Here is a 20,984-nt window from a genome sequence, read left to right on the forward strand (position 1 = left end):
GTGGTAGATGGCCTTGACTATATTGAAAAAAGTTCCTTTCATTCCCATCCTGCTTGAATGGTTTTTTTGTTTGATTTTTGTTTGTTTGTTTGTTTTGTTTTGTGCCACACATATTGAACCTCAGGGGTTACTTCTGGCTATGTGCTCAGAAATTGCTCCTGGCTTGGGGGGACCATATGGAATGCTAGGGGATCGAATCGAGTTTCAGCCTAGGCTAGAGCTTGCAAGCTTACAAGACACCTTACATCTAGTGCCACCACTCAGGCCGCTTGTTGAAACTTTTTTTTTTATCAAGAATGGGTATTAAACCTTATCAAATGCCTTTTCTGCATCTATTGATCATATGATTTTTATTTTTCTTTTTGTTGATATGGTATATTTATGAATGTTAAACCATCCTTGTATTCCTGGAATGAAACCTACTTGGTAGTGGTGAATGACCTTCCTAATGAGGCATTGTATTCTAGTTGACAGAAATTCGTTGAGATTCTTTGTATCTGTGTTTTTCAGGGGTATTGCTCTGTAGTTTTCTTTTTGGCAGCATCTCTGTGTGGTTTTGGTATCAAGGTTATTTTGGCTTCATAAAAACTATTTGGAAGTGTTGCTGATTCTTCAATTTAATGAAAGAGCCTGAAAAGAATTGGTAGTAGTTTGTCTTGAAAGGTTTGAAAGATTTCATTAGTAAGACCATCTGGGCCAGGGCTTTAGGTTTTGTTTTCTTTTTTGTTTAACATTTTGTTTTTTTTTTGTTTTGTTTAACATTTTAATTTCCTCAATAGTGATAGGGTTGTTGATATATGCTACATCATCATGATTCAACCCTGAAAGGTTATAGGAGTCCAAGAATTTATCCATGTCTTCCAGGTTATCATGTTTTGTCGCATAGAGTTTCTCAAAGTAGTCTCTGTTTCCCTTTGAATCTCTGCAATATCTGTAGTGATCTCCCCATTTTCATTATTAATCTGGTTTACAAGTTACTCTCTCCCTTTCTTTGTGACTTTTGCCAGTGTTTTATCAATCTTGTTTCTTTTTTCAAAGAACCAACTTTTGCTTTCATTGAGCTTTCAGATTGTTTTATTCATTTTCACTTCATTGATTTCTGCTATAAGCTTTGTTATTTCTTTCTACCTACCTTTGGCTCCTTTTGTTGATCATTTCTAATTTTATTAGTTGTGTCATTAAGATAGTCATGTAGGCCACTTATTCCTTTCTAATGTGTGCTTGCAAAGCTATAAATTTTCCTCTCAGTAATACTTTTGCTGAGTTCCATAAATTCTGATAATTTGTGTCTTTATTGTCATTTGTTTCCAGGAATGTTTTGATTTTCTCTTTGATTTTATCTCTGACCCACTGGTTGTTCAGTCTTAAGCTAATTAATTTCCAGGTGTTGAAGTTTTTCTTCTGTGTCCCTGTGTAGTTTACATCTAATTGCAGGGCCTTGTGATCAGAGAAAGTGCTCTGCACAATTTCTATTCTCTTGACTTTTATGGTGGTATGTTTTATGGGCCACATGTGGTTTATCCTGGAGAACAATGGTCCTCAAACTACGGCCCACGGGTCACATATTGTATTTATTCCCATTTTGTTTCTTCACTTCTAAATAAGATATATGCAGTGTGCATAGAAATTTGTTCATAATTTTTGTTTTTACTATAATCTGGCCCTCCAACAGTCTGAAAGACAGTGAACTGGTCCCCTGTTTAAAAAGTTTGAGGACCCCTGCTAGAGAACGACCCATGTGCACTGGAAAGAATGTGTATCCAGGTGCCTGGGGATGGAGTGACCTATATATTTCCTAGTCCACTTCCTTCTATCCTCTTTTTAGAGATAGTATATTTGGGGGGGTTCATTCTGGTTAATCTATCAAGTTGTGACAGGGCAGTGTTGCCATCTCCTACAATTATTGTGTTGCTATTGATATCTTCATTCAAATTTGTCAATAAATCTTTTCAGATTTATTTGTATTAAATATTTTGCTGGTCCCTCACTGGGTGCATATATGTTTAGGAGTGTGACTTCTTCCTGTTTTACATATCTCTCGATTAGAACAACATGTCCATCTTTGTCCCTTACAATTTTTCTGAGTCTAAATTATGTGTCACCTGCATAGACGATTTTCCTCCAGCCTTTGATTTTGAATCTGTTTGTTCTGACTATTCAGGTTTGTTTCTTGCATACAGCAGAAGGTTGGATTCAGAGTTTTGATCCAGTTAGCCCCTCTGTCTCTTGACAGGTGCATTTAATCCTTTGGCATTGAGAGAAATAATTGTCATGGGATTTAGAGCCATCTTTGCGTAAAAGTTTGGTGTGCCTGATGGTCGGTCTTGTCTTAAAGTAGACCTTTCCATTTTTCTTTTAAGAATAGTTTTGGGGGCCCGGAGGGATAGCACAGAGGTGTTTGCCTTACAAGCAGCCGATCCAGGACCAAAGGTGGTTGGTTCAAATCCCGGTGTCCCATATGGTCCCCTATGCCTGCCAGGAGCTATTTCTGAGTAGACAGCCAGGAGTGACCCCTGAACATAGCCAGGTGTGACCCAAAAACCAAAAAACAAAAGAATGGTTTTGGGTCTGCATAGTTTCTGAGAGGCTGTTTATCTCTGTATACTTCCTTCAAACCTAAAAGTGAGTCTGGCTCGGTGCAATATTCTAGATGAAGCATTTATTTAATTAAATTTTGTCACTATGCCCCACCACTGCCTTCTGCCCTTGAGGGTTTCTTGTGACAGTTCTGCTGTAAATGTTAAGGATGATCCTTTGAATTTAATTTCCCTTTTCTTTTTGCTGCTTTCAGTACTTAATCCCTATCTGTGGGATTCGTCATTGCGGCTCAGATGTGCCTTGGGGTGCTTTTGTTTGGTTCTTTTTTAACTGGTACTCTTCAGGCATGCAAGATTTGGTTGCATGCAGTTTTTATCTCTGAGTTTCTCTGTAATATCTTTGGCTGCTTATTCTTCCTGGGGATTTTCTTCCTAGGTCTCTGGGACTCCGATGATTCTCATGGTGTTTCTCTTGAGTTTATCAGACTTCTATTTTCATTTGTTCACCTTCGTTGAGTAATTTTTCCATTGTCTGATCATTTGCTTTAAGGCTCTTTTCCAATCTCTTCTGCTGTACCAAGTTGTTATGCATCTCATCTTCTAGCTCACTTTCTATCATCAGCTGCTGTTAACCTGTTGGAGAGGCTTTCCATTGAGGTTTTCATTTCATCTACTGAGTTTTTCATACCTGTTATTTAAGTTTGTATTTTTCTGATTTTTATCTTCATATCCTCTTGATTCTTATTTGTGTTCCATTCAACTCAATCAATGCTTTCTTTGAGTTCTATGAACATCCTCCATATTTCTTCTCTAAATTCCTTATCTAAGAGACTTACTAGGTGATTGGCAATTTTCGGATCATCAGAGCTGCCATCTTCATTCTCTATGTTTGGTGTTGGCCTGCATTGTTTCCTCACTGTCAAACTTGTGGTGTGGATTTTTTTCTACGTGTTATGGGGGTGTACATTGGCTAGAAGATGCACGTGGCCATGAAGCAAATTGGAGTGGTCGCGCTCCTTTGTTTGCACTATTTGCAGCAGGACAGCTTACCTCTGAAAAAGAGACCTCAGGGAACATTGGCGGAGAGGATCAAATCCCAGGCCACAGGACAGCAGAGAGAAAGCCCAAAATGTTTGTCGCACTTCAGGTCACACAGCAGAGACCAGCTCTACTCTCTTACCTATATTTTAATTATATGTTTATTATAACACCATAAATACAAAGTTGTTCATTAAAGTTGTTGCTGACATATACTGTAGTGTTCCAACACAATATCTCCACTGGTGTGACCTTCCTCCACCAATGTCACCAGTTTCCCCTCCCAAACCCCAAGCCTTCCTCCTAGCACACACATAACAAACTTCATATTGCATTATACAACCTGGCAAATGGAATTATCAGAAAATAGATAAGTAAGAATCAATTTGTCATGATAAATTGTTTTTTCACACAATGGAGTTCCTGAAGTCATTGTTTGAGGATTTACTGATTTGGTTGGCTGTTATGCTTGAGCTTTCTGTTATTGTTTTCAATCCTTGAGCTTGGAGGCTTCTATGCAATTTCCCATCAAATTTGCTGTCAAATTTAATTTCCCGGCAAATGTAATTAAAAAAAACTTAAATAATTCAGTCTCAAAGTACCTGAAAACAGATGATGATTAATTAATATTTATTGACTTTATGTAAATACATTTTGAAATTGCCTTGGTTGAGAGTGATAAGGAAATAAACTCGACCCTGACGACAAGTAAGTAGTATCCAGAGAAACCATGACAGGTGGTAAAGCCTATCAGACCAAATGTGGAGATACAGTCTGCAAAGTACAAGTCACATGTCCTGGTTGAAGGCAGCAGACAATGTCCAGGGTAGTCCTGCCCAGTGTAAATCGAATGTGAGCTACCAAGGCAAGACACATGAAGAAAAGTCAGATTCTAGTGACTGAAGCCATAGCATAGCAGGTAAAGTTTCTGGCCTTGCATGTGGCCAACTCCAGTTCGATCCCTAGCACCCCCAAACCCAAAGAGCAAAAAGAGAAATATAAGTTTCCAGTGATTAAAAACAAAAAAGAGAGCCAAATAGACTCAGTACATATTTTGCACTGAGTAAATGATTCTGGCACCATATAGTCCCTCAAGCAACAACTTTTGAGAACAGAGCTAGGCATATCCCAAAGCAAAAAAGGGGAAAAAACTGAAATGAAACTGGTAATCACTTTAATATTAAAGCAATACTTTGAACTCAATATTCATGTATAATTGCAGCATATTATCAATAAAATAATTGATGCATTGAATGTTTTCCTTGTTTCTCTGTGTGAAGTTTTGGGGGGTTGGTATCTTCTGTTGTACATCTCAATTCAAACTGGCCTCATTACAGATGCTCTGTAACTCTGTGACTATTGCTTCTAGAAAGCCGATGTAACAGAGTGGAAAGAGAAGGCCAGAGAATCCTGCAAGGCTTCAGGGCAGAGTTCAAGAAAGCAAGATCTTTTGTACATGGCTTCAGCTTTAAGACAAGAGGGACATGTATGGGAAAAGACGGTCACTAATGGGGAACTTGGGAGTCCACTGGGCTCAGAGTAGCTTGGTGGGGACATTTGTAAGCAGGAACTAACAGGGTTTATATCTATCTGGGAGAGGCAAAGATGCTTTAAGACAAAGGAAAGAAAGCAAGCCCACTTCTCCTCCTAGTGCAGGTATTTCTTTTGTTGAGCACTTGCAGTTGGTGTGTTATGGGGTCAGAACTTCCTGGTCTTCAGATAAAGGAACAAAACTAGCAATTTCTGAAGCACCATTCAGCTTAGCCTCCCGGCAGCGCTCAAGAAGAAAACAGGCGAGTTCCTCCTCTTCAGTAAATACAGCTTTTTACAAATCTAATTAGATACAGTCACCAAGGTACTTCCTGTAGTTCAACAAGTAGCATTTGAGTGTCAGGAGCTGGAGCAAAAGCCAAGGGAGGTAAAGCGGACCTGAAGCTTTTAAGTGGAGGAAGAACATTGAGCTCTTTGAAGATGAGGATCTGTGGAAAAATGCAAGGAGAAAAAGCCTAAGCTAATACCTACAGAAAAGGAAATAGCAATTTTTTTCCGGGAGATTTTCTCTGACTTCTGCAGCAGAATAACCGTCATTAGAGCCACTTAAGGAAAGAAAGCAGTGTACATTTAGGTTCTTTGTGTTCTGGTGGTTTCTTTCCTCACAGAGAGCACTGGTATGTAGGAGGAGGGGAGCCCTAGATAGCCAGGGAAAGAAAGCTTGTGGTTCAGATATTTTCTTTTCTTTTTCTTAAATAATATTTTTATTTAAGCACCATGATTACAAACATGTTTGTAGTTGGGTTTCAGTTATAAAAAAACACCCCCCCTTCACCAGTGCAACATTTCTACCACCAATGTTCCCGTCTCCCTCCTCTCCAACCCCCACCCCACCCCCACCTATATTTGAGACAGGGATTCTACTTCTCTCACATGTGGAAGCCTTGTTTTGCTCTGTCGCATTGTAGCAAAACCTGTTGACCTGTTTTGTCCCTCAAGCTTCATTTTTCTTTTTCTTTACAAAAATTTAAAAAATTTTATAGTGATCCTGGGGTTTACAATGCTGTTAATAATGGTTACTTTTTAGGGACCAGGGTGATAGTACAGTGGGGAGGCACTTGTCTTTCATGAGGCTGACCCAAATCTGATCCTTAGCATTTGAGGATATGATCTCCATATGATCTCTCCGCAGCTAGCCAGGAGTGATCCCTGAGTGCACAGCTAGGAGCAATTCGAGGCTGTCTCAGGTTTGACCTCTGACATCTAATACAATCCCCAGAGACAGCCAGAAGTGATCCTTGATGGTAGAGCTAGTAAGTCCTGAGCACTACCAGGTATGGCCCCAAAACAATAACAAAAATATTTATTTTTAGAATTAACTTAAGATGTATTTGTAGACTAAGGTAAGGTAAATTACTACACAGGTTGGTCTTTATTTGAGAAAATTGATTCCACCTTTTTAAAATTTATTTTGATTCTAGCATTGTTTTTGGTCATGAGTTCTTTTGAAATTCTAGCTAATAACTATAAAAGGATTTTGCTTAAAATTAGCAAAATATGGGGCCACAGTGATAGTACTAAGAATAGAACCCTTGCCTTGCACAGTGCGAATGCAGTTTCAATCCCCAGCATCCCATATGGTTGCCTGAACAGTGCCAGGAGTAGTTCCTGAGTGCAGAGCCAGGAGTCACCACTGGGCATCATTAAGTTTGTTTTTTGTTTGTTTTTAAAAAAAAAAAAAACAAAATATGGGGTAACTTAATATTTTTAGCTTAGGTTATGTCTATAAGCCTAAAATATTTTTATCATTGAAATTGTGTGGTTTATAATAATAATATTGTGCTTTGGGTTTGCAATGTTGCATTCTGCCTATCAACAAAGTGCTAATATCCATCTGATATCCATCCATCCACCACTCTCCCTAAATTCCAGCTGTCCCCCTCTTAGTAAAAACCCAGTTCAGTTGTCGATCGGATTTATTTTCCTTGGCCATTGTCTATTCACTTGCTTGGAGACATTTGAAAATCAGTTTTTTATTTAATTTATGTGTCCACCTGGCCACTTGAATATTTCAAATCAAAACCAAATTTAAAAATGCTTCCTGAGGCTTGAGCCCCGCATGATTTAGATCAGTCCCTGCTACCCCCTGGCTGTTTGCTTGGTAGACTCAACATTTCGGAGCACAGTGCAAACAGCTGCCTGAATTTCACCACTCCAATGGCAAACAAACAAGTTTGCCTTATACACCACCTTCAAAAAATGCAGAGCTTTTTAAATTAGGGAGGAATCACTTTTAAACATATACAAAAAACATATACAAAACACAGATAGTGGCAAGAACTTTTGTGAAATAAGTCAGACAACAAGATAGTAGGACTCATGATTACATTTTAAAATAACATGAAATGATCATGCCTCTTTTTCTTTGACTGGGAAAACACAAAGACTCCTTGATAGAAAGTAGCTGATGTCAGAACTATAACCAGAGTCCCAGCTGTTCAAATATCTTATTGCCAACAAACTTCATGAGGCAGCCTTACACTCCTTTGTGGAGGCTGAGAGATTTCCAGGAGGGATGGTTGGTCTCACTGGCTGCCTGCCTTTTCTAAGGTTGCTCTTATTTAACTGTAGCCCTAATGTGTGTCTTTGTGGCTGGTATGTAGTCTGCTTGGTTTCTCTCTTAGTATTTAGAGGAAGCTGGTGTCTTTTTCTAGTTGGCTCTTAGGAAATGGTGAGCTGTGTCCCAGGGACACCAGTGCCCGTGAAGCTACTTTCACTGTGTGCCAATTACTGTTGCAATCCACAAGGCATGCCTCTAGTGATTCAGTGGGCAGCTTGGAGGCCATAAATATTATTTACATGTTCTGATTCTTTTTTTAATTAATGGTATGGAAAGTTTTTCCCGGGCTCTGGTTCCTAAAGGGAAATAAATAATATAAGTTAACCAAAAAATCCCTCTGTCAGGGGCCTGAGTGATAGTGCAGTGGTGTAGAATTTGCCTTGCTGACCCAGGATGGACCTCGGTTCAATCACCGGCATCCAAACCCCAGGGTCCCATATGATCCCCCAAGCCAGGCGTGATTTCTGAGCGCATAGCCAGGAGTAACCCCTGAGCGTCACTGGGTGTGGCCCCAAAAAACAAAAAAAAAATCCCTCTGTCAAAGAACAGCAGGAAGAGGGTAAGCAGAGCGACATGATATACCTATTGTTCCTCTATTCATCATGGCCGCCATAATGGTTTCCTCTCCTGATTTTGCCTGACTCAGTTTTTCAAAGGATAATCATCAAGGTTTCCCAAAGAAGCTTAAACATGGTGCATATCCAAGGGTAGATCCAGTTCATTCATGGTGATATCAGTAGATAAATGTATTTCAAGAAGCTTTGGAGGAATTGTTTATTTCTAGTAGTTGAAGAAAAAAATGTTTGAATGAGATCACTAAGTTAGCTAGGCAAGTGCTCAGTTTCCTACAGAATATAAAATGAAAACTTTTAGGGTTATCTTTTGCACCCTTCAAAACTGACTTGCATCCCCACTAAATACTGCACCTCTTCATTTGGAACTTCACAAAGTCTGGGCTCTTGTTCAACTAACAGTGAGGAGGAAAATGAACTTGCGCCAGCCCAGGATGCAGTCCCAGGACAGAGTTGTAACACAGTATATTGCTAAGGATATTAAGGCGTGAGAGATTTTGAGTTTTCCAAGCCTTGTTGGCCAGACCTGGCTCTTTTTTTTAGGACTTCCTTTATTTTTCCTTTTCTTCTCTATGTGGAATCACAGTCAAGACAGTAGGAAGATGTTTGACAAATAGACTTCATAATGTGAAAATTTTCCATACACACCAGAAAGAAAAAAGATGTAGGTGATTTAGGACTGAGGGTAGATGGAGCTGAGAATGGAAAAAAAAAAAACCAACAACAACAACATTAAGTAAGTATCCTTTTTTAAAATTTTGTTTTATTTTTATTAAAACCATTGTGATGGGCCCGGAGAGATAGCACAGCGGCATTTGCCTTGCAAGCAGCCGATCCAGGACCAAAGGTGGTTGGTTCGAATCCCGGTGTCCCATATGGTCCCCCGTGCCTGCCAGGAGCTATTTCTGAGCGGACAGCCAGGAGTAACCCCTGAGCACCGCCGGGTGTGGCCCCAAAAAACAAACAAAAAAAAACCATTGTGATTTACAAAATCCTTAATAGTTAGATATACAATGAATCAGAGTCAATCCCACCACCAGTGTCAACCACCTTCCACCAATGTTCCCAGAGTACATCCCATCCCATTACCCCTGCCCGCTTTTTTTTAATCAACTCTAGGCTTAACACCCTCAAACTGATACACTGGCTAGTAAGAAGCTTATTAACTGCACTTAATAACCCATTTGGCTAATATATAATGCACACTCTTTTGTTTTTTGATCGAGAAGCATTTCTTGGTTCCTTCCATGCTAATTATGCAGTGGTGTCAGTGTTAATTTTTCATGGGCTGGGGATCAATTGGCAGGAAATAGAACAATAGAAACCAAAGTGAAACGTTGAGGTTTGGAATGAGGCCCATGGGCTGGGATGGGGTGTGGGGGCAACTGCTGGGAAGTAAGGAAAAGAGTGAGTGAGTCAGAGCTTGTGACCGCCAAGAAAAAACAAATGACATCTTGGAGCAGTTGGAGCCAGTGCTGAAGGCAGATCTCTGGAAATGGTGGAAAGACCCTGGAAGTAGAGACAGGGGCAGGAAGTTCAAGAAGATGAGTAATGTCAAGAGTTCCAGAATGGCCTATATACCACACTGTATTTAAAAATGAAGAGGGAAAGTAACTACAAAGCAGTGACGTTATCCAGTGGGTGAGGGGACAGAGTAAGTGCAGAATATTCTATCACTGACATGTTTTCCAATTACTCATGCTTGGTGGTAAAATGCCTCTCTCTGGCAGAGCATCAGACTCTTAAATTGAGTCAACCTTCCTAGGAACTCAGTTGTCAAGCTTTCGAGTGGTATGAAGAAAGGCTCCTAGTCTTCCCTGATATGTTCCTGGTCTGGGGAAGCTGAAGGATAATTGAAGTGGGATTGGGTTGGAGGAATCTCTTTGGAAGTTGGGGCAAAAATAGGGAGGTTAATGCCCACTGACCATGCCCTAACATTTGGAGCTATAGAGATTGTGCTTTAGCTGGTTGCTACAGAAGTTGTGGGTCAGAGTTGTATAACGGTCTCGCCATTGTCCATTTGTATATTCAGCGTCTCAGTTGTTGGTAAACATTCTACTTTCCTCTGTTTATGGTTTCCTAGCAAATGACTCTTGGTAGGTCATGGCTAAAATGATATCTGACTACAATTGTATTGAAGTTGTACTGATGATTAAAATAGAGGTAAAAATAATATTTCCCGGCAGTCCTGTGAAGTAAACCCTAGCCAAGAAGACTCAGATTTCTGACTTGTTCATAATTTCTTGCCTTTCAATTTTTTAGCTCCCTGTAATTCTCAAAATTGTTTGCACACTACTCTTATAATCATAAGCAGATCAGAATATTTGATCATAGGTTCTCAGGTATTCTTAATTTTTTAAATTCCCACGTGATTGAAATATGACAGGAGTTTGTGAGTTCTCTCATTCCTTTTACTCCAAGTGTGGTCTCTCAAACAGCTAGTCACATCTGCACTGCGTTGGAGCTGATTAGAATTGCAGATTTGTGGGCTGTAACCTTTCTGTGACAAATCAGAAGCTACATTTTAAGTAAAGTCCAGGTGCCATGCATACACATTCAGAATTATCTAATCCTGCTGAAAAATTGCTCAGTTTCTCCCAGGGAAGGCCTGCACGTCTACCTCTATCAAAGTTCACAGAAAAAAAGAATAGAGAAAATATCTCTTCTAGGTGCCATAAAACTGGAAACAGTCCTAGTGCTTCTCCTCACAGAGAGGCCAACTCTATAAAGGCTGTGGAGTGCTCAGTAGAGTTCATGGAAAAGAGCTAACTGTACATATGAACCATATGTTTGGTACTTTCATATTAAAAGAATTGCACAATTGAATCTACTTTTGTTAAGAAAAAGTGTCCTCATGAAAAAATGCTCCACATCATTAATCATCAGGGAGATGCAAATCAAAACAACTATGTGGTACCATCTCACACCACAGAGATTGGTGCACATCACAAAGAATGACAATAAGTAGTGCTGGTGGGGATGTGGAGAAAAAGGAAGTCTTATTCACTGCTGGTGGGAATGCCGTCTAGTCCAACCTTTATGGAAAGCAATATGGAAATTCCTCCAAAATCTGTAAATTGAGCTCCCATATGATCCAGCTATACCACTCCTAGGGATATACCCTAGGAACATAAAAATACAATACAAAAATCCCTTCCTCACACCTATATTCATTGTAGCACTATTTACAATAGTCAGACTCTGGAAACAGCCAAGATACCCTTTAACAGATGAATGGCTAAAGAAACTGTGGTATATATACACAATGGAATATTATGCAGCCATCAGGAGAGATGAAGTCATAAAATTTGCCTATACATGGATGTACATGAAATCTATTATGCTGAGTGAAATAAGTCAGAGGGAGAGAGATAGAAGTAGAAGTCTCACTCATCTATGGGTTTTAAGAAAAACAAAAGACATTTTTGCATTAAAAAAGAAAAAGAAAAAGTGTCCTAAACTTGGGACAAAGATGCATCTGTTATTTTATTTTTAGAGCAATGGCACACACAGCCATACTCCGGGCTTACTGTTGGCTCTGCACTCAGCAATCACACCTGCTAGTGCTTGGGAGGTATTCTGGGATGCCAGGATTGAACCTGGGTTGGCCACCTGCAAGAAAAGTACACTCCCAGCTGTATCAATAGGCCCCTCTGTAGTCTTTCATGATGATGCTAAAACATTATCTACAGATCAACCTAACAGTGGCCATCACTGGCTATTTTGACATATTTACTTGATTGGAACCTAGACTTTATAGAACAATAATTGTGCCCCCCAAAATATATAAACTGGAAAATGTTCTTGTTAGCTAGAGATTTTAGTCTAGTAGAAATGTATTTTATTTCAATCATCCTAGCAGTTAATATCTACTTGGTCTCTAAAGTGGAAATCTTATTTCAGAGCTCATCCTTTCAGAGGACACAAATATTTAAGTCTTGATTATTCTTTCTTGGCTCATCTCTAACATCCTTTTTGCTCTTGCGTTTGTGAATAGAAATCATTTTATAATGCACACTTTGTCACCAGCCTATATATTGGCTGTCATAAATTTAACTTGGAATTTATGGTTTGATAGTTTCTAGCATTAGCATTAGGAGTTTCTAGCATCTAGGAGAAAAGTTGTGTCTCCTCTCTGAGCTATTAAGGAGAAGGTATTTTAATCTCCCAGAATGACCACTGGAGGAGCTTTGTCCTGATATAGGACAATATCTTTCATAAAAAAGAAGCATTACTTATGGCCCAAATTCATTATACTTCTGTGCCTACTACAAACAGATCATATGTGTTCATCCCTCTAAAACATTAATGTACCTCACAATTTTGCTTTTGGTTGGTTCTTGTTTTTGTTATCTGACAATCATGAAAGGCAATGCTGAGGGACAGGTGGAATTATTATTGACTTTATTTGTGGGTCACACTCAGCCACACTCGGCAATGCTCCTGACTCTGCTCAGCTGTGACCACTGGAGGTGCTTGGGATCCATATGTATTGCTAGGGATCTGATCCGAGCTGGCAACATGTAAAGCAAATGTCTTATATCCTGTCCTATCTCTCCAGACAAAGTGGAAAATCATTATCTTCATTTTTGGATGAGAAATTAAGGGTCATATAAGTAAATCTTCAAGGTCATATAACTAGTAAAAAGGTGAAGAGGGATTTGTACTTTTTTTTTAAATATCTTCATTTAAGCATCACGGATTTTCAAATTTTTATTCTAAAAGCTTTAGGATCTCACAAGGAGACTTTCTGAAAATGTCCTTGTGTTCACAGTAGTGCTTTGAACATTACATATATGCAATATCTGTTTCTTATGAATTAATAGAAACTTTGATCAATTAACGCAAAGAAAAAGGGAAGTAATAAATAATTTGAAGAGGTTGGTTTTTTTCTCTTTATATTTCTATACGATTTCTCTCTCTGAAGGAGATTCTTATTACCCAGACTCTGACTCTCCCTCAAGCAAGGTAACTGAAAGGTCACACGATGATTGTATCACCCAAAGATATTATATAAGTTAGGTCAAAGTATCAGCATAAATAAATTTTCACTCTTTATTACACAGTACTATCAGTGGAAATGTACTGGCCCTTGTCACAGGCGGTAATTTTAAAATTTCATCCTCAATTTCCCTTAGACATTTACAAGAACTTTATGCAATACATTTCTTCCTTAGATCAGTTGAGGAAGTGAATGAGTATGAACTTAAAAATTTATTTTTACAGATGGAAGATCAGATAGGCTAAGTAAAACCAAGGTCAGGGAGCAAACTCTTAGAAGAATGCAGAAGAAAGAGCCAACTCTTTCACTTGAAAAAAAACTAACTACCCAGAGATTCCTCCCAAAGTTATTTTCTTCCATTTTGATATCTTTTTAAGGAAAAATGAAAAAGAACAGGTGATTAGTAAATGGGAGGTGGGAGAGAATGCGAAGAAAACCTGTTTGGTAAAAATCAATGTTTCAATTAGGTCTGGGAGTGACAATTTTCTGGATTTAAACAGTAAATGGTTTTCTGTGTTTCCACTTGAGTGACCACATTCAGCAAGGCATAATTGCTAAACACCTGGCATGTGTCATAACCTCTTAGCTAAAAACAAAGCTGTGGGGATCCTGAGCCCTTCTCGGATCATGTGCTAGAGTAGAGTTGAAATTAGTAACCAAACTGATGCTTGGGTGTGTTTTGCCAAAAACGGCAGCCATAGCACCCCCAACCCCTTTTTAAACAGCTTAAATGTACGCAGGTGTTCTGCATGGCCTGATTGTCACTGTTGTCGAATTCAATCAATCTTATCTTGAGGAGCACCTTAAAAATTAGTTCACGTGCACAATCTGATCATTCGTTTCCATAGTTCATATCAAAGGAACACCTGGGCTGTGTCTCAATCGATAGTTCAGATTTAGGGCAACAGCAAGGTGATGGAGAGATGGCCCTGGCCCTATTGGTTTCTTAACTGGAGAATCACAGGCCTTATCTGCATATGAAAAAAGCCTTGATGCACTATCAGGAGCATAAAAAGAAGGGAGGGAAAAGGGTAAAAATGGTAGAGGTGAGTGATACAATCTTCTGGGTCAGAATATGTAGCTTTGTGGCCAGGTGATTTCTTTTTTTGTATTGGGGCATAGCTGGTGTTGCTCAGCGCTTACTCCTGGTTCTGCATTCAAGGCTTAGTTCTGGCAGGCTCAGGAAGGCCATATGGGGTGCTCACGATCAAAGCCCAGTCAGCTGCATGCATGACAAGTGTCCTGCCTATTGTGCTATTTCTCTGGACTCTGTGACCAGGTGATATCTCGCACAACTGCACAGGTAGCATCAGGGGAAGCAGTCATGATCACAAGGGTACAGAAATGAGTTTGGCTATAGCCCAATTAAAACATTTGCTGGGTGGTTTTTGCCTCTGGGCTATCATTTACTTTGTGTAAATCAGAGGAAAAGACATCCAAATTTGAGATCTTGAGCCATCTTTAGAACTAATGATGCCACTATCTGAACTGTGTTTTTGCTTTCTCCATCCATTACAGAAAATACATGTTTTCAACATCTTTTTTACACTTAGGCATGATAGTAGACTCAGACTGAAGGCAGGCACCAGATCACAGAATTAAGAAAGCCTTTCTCCATGTCCTTATAAACATAACATCATGTCTGGAAGACAGTGCCCATTGCTGTAAATGGTTGCCACTCATTTAATTCTGTTTCTGTATAGTGTCCTCCTTTGGGAAAATGCTCTCCATTCTTCACCCCGTCTGTTACATTGGATGTAAGTAGTATCTGGTTTTTACAATAAACAATATCATTACTATGAAAACTCTACTACAGATCTTTTGATCAATACATGTACAGTACTCAAATGTCTGCACTCAATGATCTATTTCTGAGAGTGGACTGGTATTGCTGGGAAGCTTTATTAGAAACCTACAAACTTCTTTTCGTGGTAGGATCCAAATTGACATACCAACTTATGCTCTCACTGTAGCCCATGACAATTCCACTTTCTTCATATGTTTGGTATGTAATATTTTCTGTCCTCATTGAAGTTATTCTGAAGGAGAGATATCAGCCTCTCATTGGGATTTTAATTTTTCATTTCCTTGATAACTGTCAAAGTTGAGCAACATTCAAATGGATCTTTAGGCTATTAGATCATTCATACTGTTAAAACACAGTATACTTTACAACTTATAAATAACAAATTTAAACTTCACAGTTGTGGAGAATGTAACAGGTTGAGTTATGTGAGTATTTTCTTATGGGAGTACAGCCTATTGTGTAGTACAGCCCATTCTCATTGTACCAACCTATAGTTGAAGAAATAAAAGAACTTTCTAACATTTTGAACTTTTAGAAAAACTAAAGTTTTTCTAAAGCATTGATGCAGTTCCTGAGTTTTATGCTCATGATCTAATCATTGTAAGGTCCTTCCTCCAAATACTATCACGTTGGAAATTAGGTTTTCAGCTTTTGGTTTTTATTACTTTTTTTGGTTTTGTTGTTTTTTTATTTTACTTTTTTATTGTGACTGAAGTTCATTACACAGAATTATTTACAGTACATAATGACAATGAATGAAGGGTTTTCCCACCACCAATGTTGTCCTCCCTCCACTCCTGTTCCTAGCTTGTCTCCCACATATCACTCCTTTACCCCCCAGAATCCTATTGTAACTGGTCTCCACCTTATAGGTTGGGTATCTATTCTATTTGGTGTTCCAGTCTGGTCATTTTTTATTTACACTAAATATTCATATGACTTGTCCTGGTATCATTATTTTTCCCCTCATTTTATGAGGCTGAATGATTCAAGTTATGCTATTCTGTTGGAGATAAAAAGGTTAAGTAAAAGAGAAGAAAAAACTTGGTATCAACTACTAAAATAGAAAGAAAAAAATCACCAAATAATATCCACAAAAATGAAAAAGAAAAAAGTGGAAGAAAAAAAGAGAAGTGAAATAATATCAAAAAAAACAAACAAAAAATAAAGCAAAACAAAACCAGAAAAAGTGGTGCAGTGGCAAGGCTTGGTGTTACCCCACCATTTTTTTGTATAGGCACAGTAAGTATTGGGGAAGGAAGGAAATTCCCGTGGCCTAAGAGATTCAGGGTTTCTCCACTCTTGAAGCATATTGTCATGGGAACAACCACTGGCTCCATACCTTCTCATTGCCATATCCCAGGTTTTTTTTTTTTTTTTTTTGTGGTGTCAGGAACCTTTCCTCTCGGTTGTGGATGAGAAAAACAGGCCACTGTAGCAAGCAATCTTGGTATTTGTGCAGGTCCTAGGACAAGGCCTAGGATAGAGTCTTTAAGATTCTAGAGGTACTGTTCCAAAATTGTTGGTGTGTTCAGATTTTTGTATCATGTGCTCCATGTTTTTGCTCGTTCCCTAAGCCAAAGTCTAAGAAATTATGGTTCCAAAGGTTCTGCTCAGCCTCTGTTGTCAGAATTGGGCCTCTGCACTAAGAAATCTTGATTTTTGTAGGAGACCTGGGCTATAGCTTAGGGTAGGGTTTTTCTTAATGGGACGTTCTGCCCAGTCCCGGTTGTCAAAGTCAGTTTTCTGTAGTTAGTGCTCTTATTTTTCATAGTTCAAAGGACGATACTTCTTCTTCTTCTTCTTTCTTCTTTCTTCTTCTTCTTCTTCTTCTTCTTCTTCTTCTTCTTCTTCTTCTTCTTCTTCTTCTTCTTCTTCTTCTTCTTCTTCTTCTTCTTCTTCTTCTTCTTCTTCTTCTTCTTCTTCTTCTTCTTCTTCTTCTTCTTCTTCTTCTTCTTCTTCTTCTTCTTCTTTTGACGATACATCTTCTGATTTCCACTTAGTGTTAGGTGATGTGATAGGACCTCCTGGTCTTAGGTCAAGTTGTCATTTCCTCGCTGTCCTTGTTGTCATATTAACACTGGCACAAGTATATCTCCCAATGGAGCTTAGTTCCTGGTGTTGTTGCGGGAAGTTGTTTCAGTTCTACATCTGGGATCTGGGATTTGAGAATGAACTAACACTGCCCAATCTCGTGGAGACTGAGTTGTATCCATATGACCTATGTCCAGGATGGGAGGCACCCTTGTATAAAAAGTGTGAGCTCTTATCCTTAGAAGATAAGATCTTGTGTCTGAGTCCATGATTTCCCCTTATTTACTGTGCCTATACAAAAACATATGGCGTCCTTTTGTATTGCTGGTGCTATTCCGGGTAAGGATGACAGGCTACACATACAGTATCTGTGGTGTGGTCTGAGCTTTTGTCCCAGGCAAGACGTTTTCTTAGATTTTGTACTAAGCAGCACCAAAACAGGTGAGGGTAGAGAAAATATGTATATATAATATATATTAAAATATATATATAAATAGAATACATAGATATATATAAAATATATATAGAATATATAGATAAAATTGAGATATAAAAAAAGAAAGGAAATTGAGAAAAAAGAGGAAAAAAGGTATTTGAAGAAAGAAAGTAATAGGGGAGGCTATCTGTATGTTTAGGAATACATATCTTAAGATACATTATTATTATGTTGTTTTTTGGGGGGCACACCCAGTGGTGCTCAGGAGTTACTTTTACTCTGTGCTCAGAAATAGCTACTGGCTTGGGGGACCATATGGGACGCCGAGGATTGAACCTGCATCTGTCTTGGGCCAGTCGCATGAAAATCAAATGCCCTACTACTGTGTTACCACTCCTGCCCTGGAAATTATGTTTTAAGTTAAATTTGGAGACAACACAAGAATTCAGTCTGTTTGAATTTAGTACTTCAGTAATTACTCAGTGATTATTCAGTAATTGAATTCAGAAATTCAATATGATTACTAGCCATTTGAGTATTCTATTTTTGTGAAGGGTCTTTAAGTATTGTCCATGTTTTTTTTATTAATCCTTTTTTCAATAAGTTAAAGGAGTTTCTAATGTGTGAGTTCTGCTTATCGTGTCATGTAATGTGTTACTTTAATTAGCTTCCAATAACATCAAATTCATTTCACATTTGGGAAGAGTTGACATGGTTGCTTCTGTTTCAGAATCTCTTATGAGTCTGCAGTCTGATGTCATTTAAAGACTTGATCAGAACTGGAAGGTCCACTTTTAGACAGTGTACACAGATGGCTTGCAAGTTGATCCTGGTTGTTGAGAAACCTCTTCTACTGACCACATGGTCCTCCTTCTTGGGCTGCTTTGGTGTCTTCAATAATGTGGTGTTGAGCTCCCTTCAAGTGACAGTCAGAGAAAGCCAAGTAGTCAGCACCATGTCCTTTCTAGGCCAGCCTGGAATGTTACCTACCCTCACTTTTACCATCTTCCATTGGTCAGACTGACCAGCTCTGCTTTGTTTGGGGATGGAACACAGTGCACATGAGCATGAATCCTAGGAGGGGAGAGTGATGGCAGGAAGTCTTGAAGACCAGCTTTTACTCAAGTCTTTTTTTTTTGGTCATATCAAGTCATCTTTGGATCAGGGAATGAGTATGGTAGCGATCCTTTTAGGGGTACCTTCGGTTGTGCTAAAATATCTCAGCTTCTAGTTGAAGCTAAGTTGCTACTTAGCTGTTCTTAACACTCACTTGAGGTCCGCAGTGCAACCATCTCACCATAGCTACATGTTTATATCCTCAGACCTGCAGAGTGACAGGAGACATTGTCTGCAAACTGATAGTTTGCTCCATCCTCAGAGGTTGATTGAAATATACCATTCTACTAAGCCATGCCTGAATTCTCTTTAGTCCTTTTTTAAATGAAGATTTTAAGCCTCTTTGGAAGCAGTAGTTTGAGAAGAGTATAATTTTGTGATCCGTCATGAGTCATTTATTCCCTCATTATTAAAGGTCAACCAAGGGGTGGTTTTCAGGTTTGGGAGAGGTACCAGGCACCTGAGCTGATAAGTACATGAAGAATTTCTCAGCTAGATAAGGGGTGCCTGACAGCTGGGCTAGAGCTGGAGTCAGTGAGGAGAGGTTTATAGTGAGCAAAACGAAGGGAATAGTTGCTTCCTTCATTTACATTCCAGTCATTCCAGTCCAGGATTTCCACTGAGATTGAGTGTTTTCTTAAATATGGCACTGGGATGCCTTATCTCACCCTGTTCCAGGCTCTCTCTAGAAGCTCCAACTGGCACAACGTTATGTCCATTTTACATAGGTGTGGCTCATGCGTACACAATAATGGTAACAGATTGAAGGTAAATGGTATACTCCCATCAAGTTTCCAGCAATTTCAAATGGTTTGACTTAATACAATTTACTCATTTGCTAACTGACAAGCACTTTGATTAATTTATTAGTCCTTACCAAACTCTGCCCACACATCTCCATTTTACAGAGAAGGAAAGTGAGACTCATCAAAGGTAAAATACCAAACTAGCTCAAGGTCACACAACTAGTAAACAGAATGTCAGAATTTCGAAGTAGGTTGACCTAAGTCACGAACCTGGACTTATTCCATACTCTTAGCATACTGGATATTACTTAACAGCTAACAGTACTGTGTAACACAAAGTCACCTAAGCAGAGATCTACTCTTTTTTATTAAAGATAACTTGCAATGACCTACTTTTTGCAAACATCTTAGTGCCCTATCTTAAGCAAGGCATAGATATTTATGTGTTTTCAGGAGACAGCATGGTACAGAGAGCTAATAAAAGCCCCCATGAATGCTAACTGTAGGCAAGAGAGGTTTTATAGGCAGGGCAGGGTAGATCTCTATGGGGAGCTAAAGTATCTTTGACTAAGAATGTTGGTTTCAAGTTCAGTAAAGATATTTATTTCTCTATTTTCTGTGAAAAGGAAAGATGCTTTATATTTTAATGTTCCTGTAAGTAAAAGTATTTTATCTATAAGCATAGTGATTATGTAGCTTTTTGATCCCTTCGAGTCACTACAAATTTTATATTGCAAGAAAAAGGCAATGAAATTATATTTTGCTTTTTGGAATGAGCCATATGAATTTGTAAGTCAAATCACCAGACTGCAACTTCACATGGTCCCACCTATTACACAATCTAGAGCAGGTTGGCAGACCTTTTCTGTAGAGGGTCAGAGAGTAAATATTTTCAGTCTCTTAGTTCCATTAGTGAAGCAGGAAAGCTGCCATAGAAAATGTGTAAATATGGAGAACTAGAATTGATAGTGAAGTGAATTTGTTAGGGAATTCACTGACCAGTGGGGAAAACTTGGGAAAGGCAAGCTCTGAGAGTTTGAAGAAATCGAATTATTTCACTGGCATCCCAAAAAGAAAGAGTGTCTTCTAAAGACTGGACCCTGGGCAAAGTTGGGTAATCCAATCTGGTCGCCCTTCTCCCAAGACTGTGTCTAGAACCCGTCACAGGTGTGGAAAGCCAGGACAATGGAAGCAGCTCGGACGCTGTGGATCCCCACTATCTTCTGTGGGAGCAAGGGACGACACAGATTCTCTTATCCAAAAATAAAGCTACGTGTGCCGCTGACCATCAGTTTCGCAAGCGAAAGCCCCATGATGACACTGATTGTGGCAGGTAGGACCATCAACTTTTTAGTATCTACAGGATCTGACCACTCTGCTTTAAATTCATTCTCTGGAGCTCTCTCTACCCAGTACTGTTGGGCATCCGGAGTGTGTGGGACACGTGGTAAGTACTGGTTTACACCTCCCCTTCAGTGTGTCAGGGATTCAGTCTAATTTACACACCAGTTTTTAGTCATTCCTGAGCATCGCACCCCAGTACTGGGAAGGGACCTTCTCTCTAGAATGGGTTTCATCATGCTTT

At 39.1% G+C, this 20,984-nt stretch overlaps 1 pseudogene; it reads left to right on the top strand.

Annotated features, from left to right (window-relative positions):
* Positions 1 to 20,736, top strand: part of LOC125999412 (60 kDa heat shock protein, mitochondrial-like) — a 71,648-nt pseudogene extending 50,912 nt beyond the window's left edge.
* The last annotated feature ends 248 nt before the right edge of the window (positions 20,737 to 20,984 follow it).

Source organism: Suncus etruscus, chromosome X, assembly GCF_024139225.1.
Source record: "Suncus etruscus isolate mSunEtr1 chromosome X, mSunEtr1.pri.cur, whole genome shotgun sequence".
NCBI classification, from domain to species: domain Eukaryota; kingdom Metazoa; phylum Chordata; class Mammalia; order Eulipotyphla; family Soricidae; genus Suncus; species Suncus etruscus.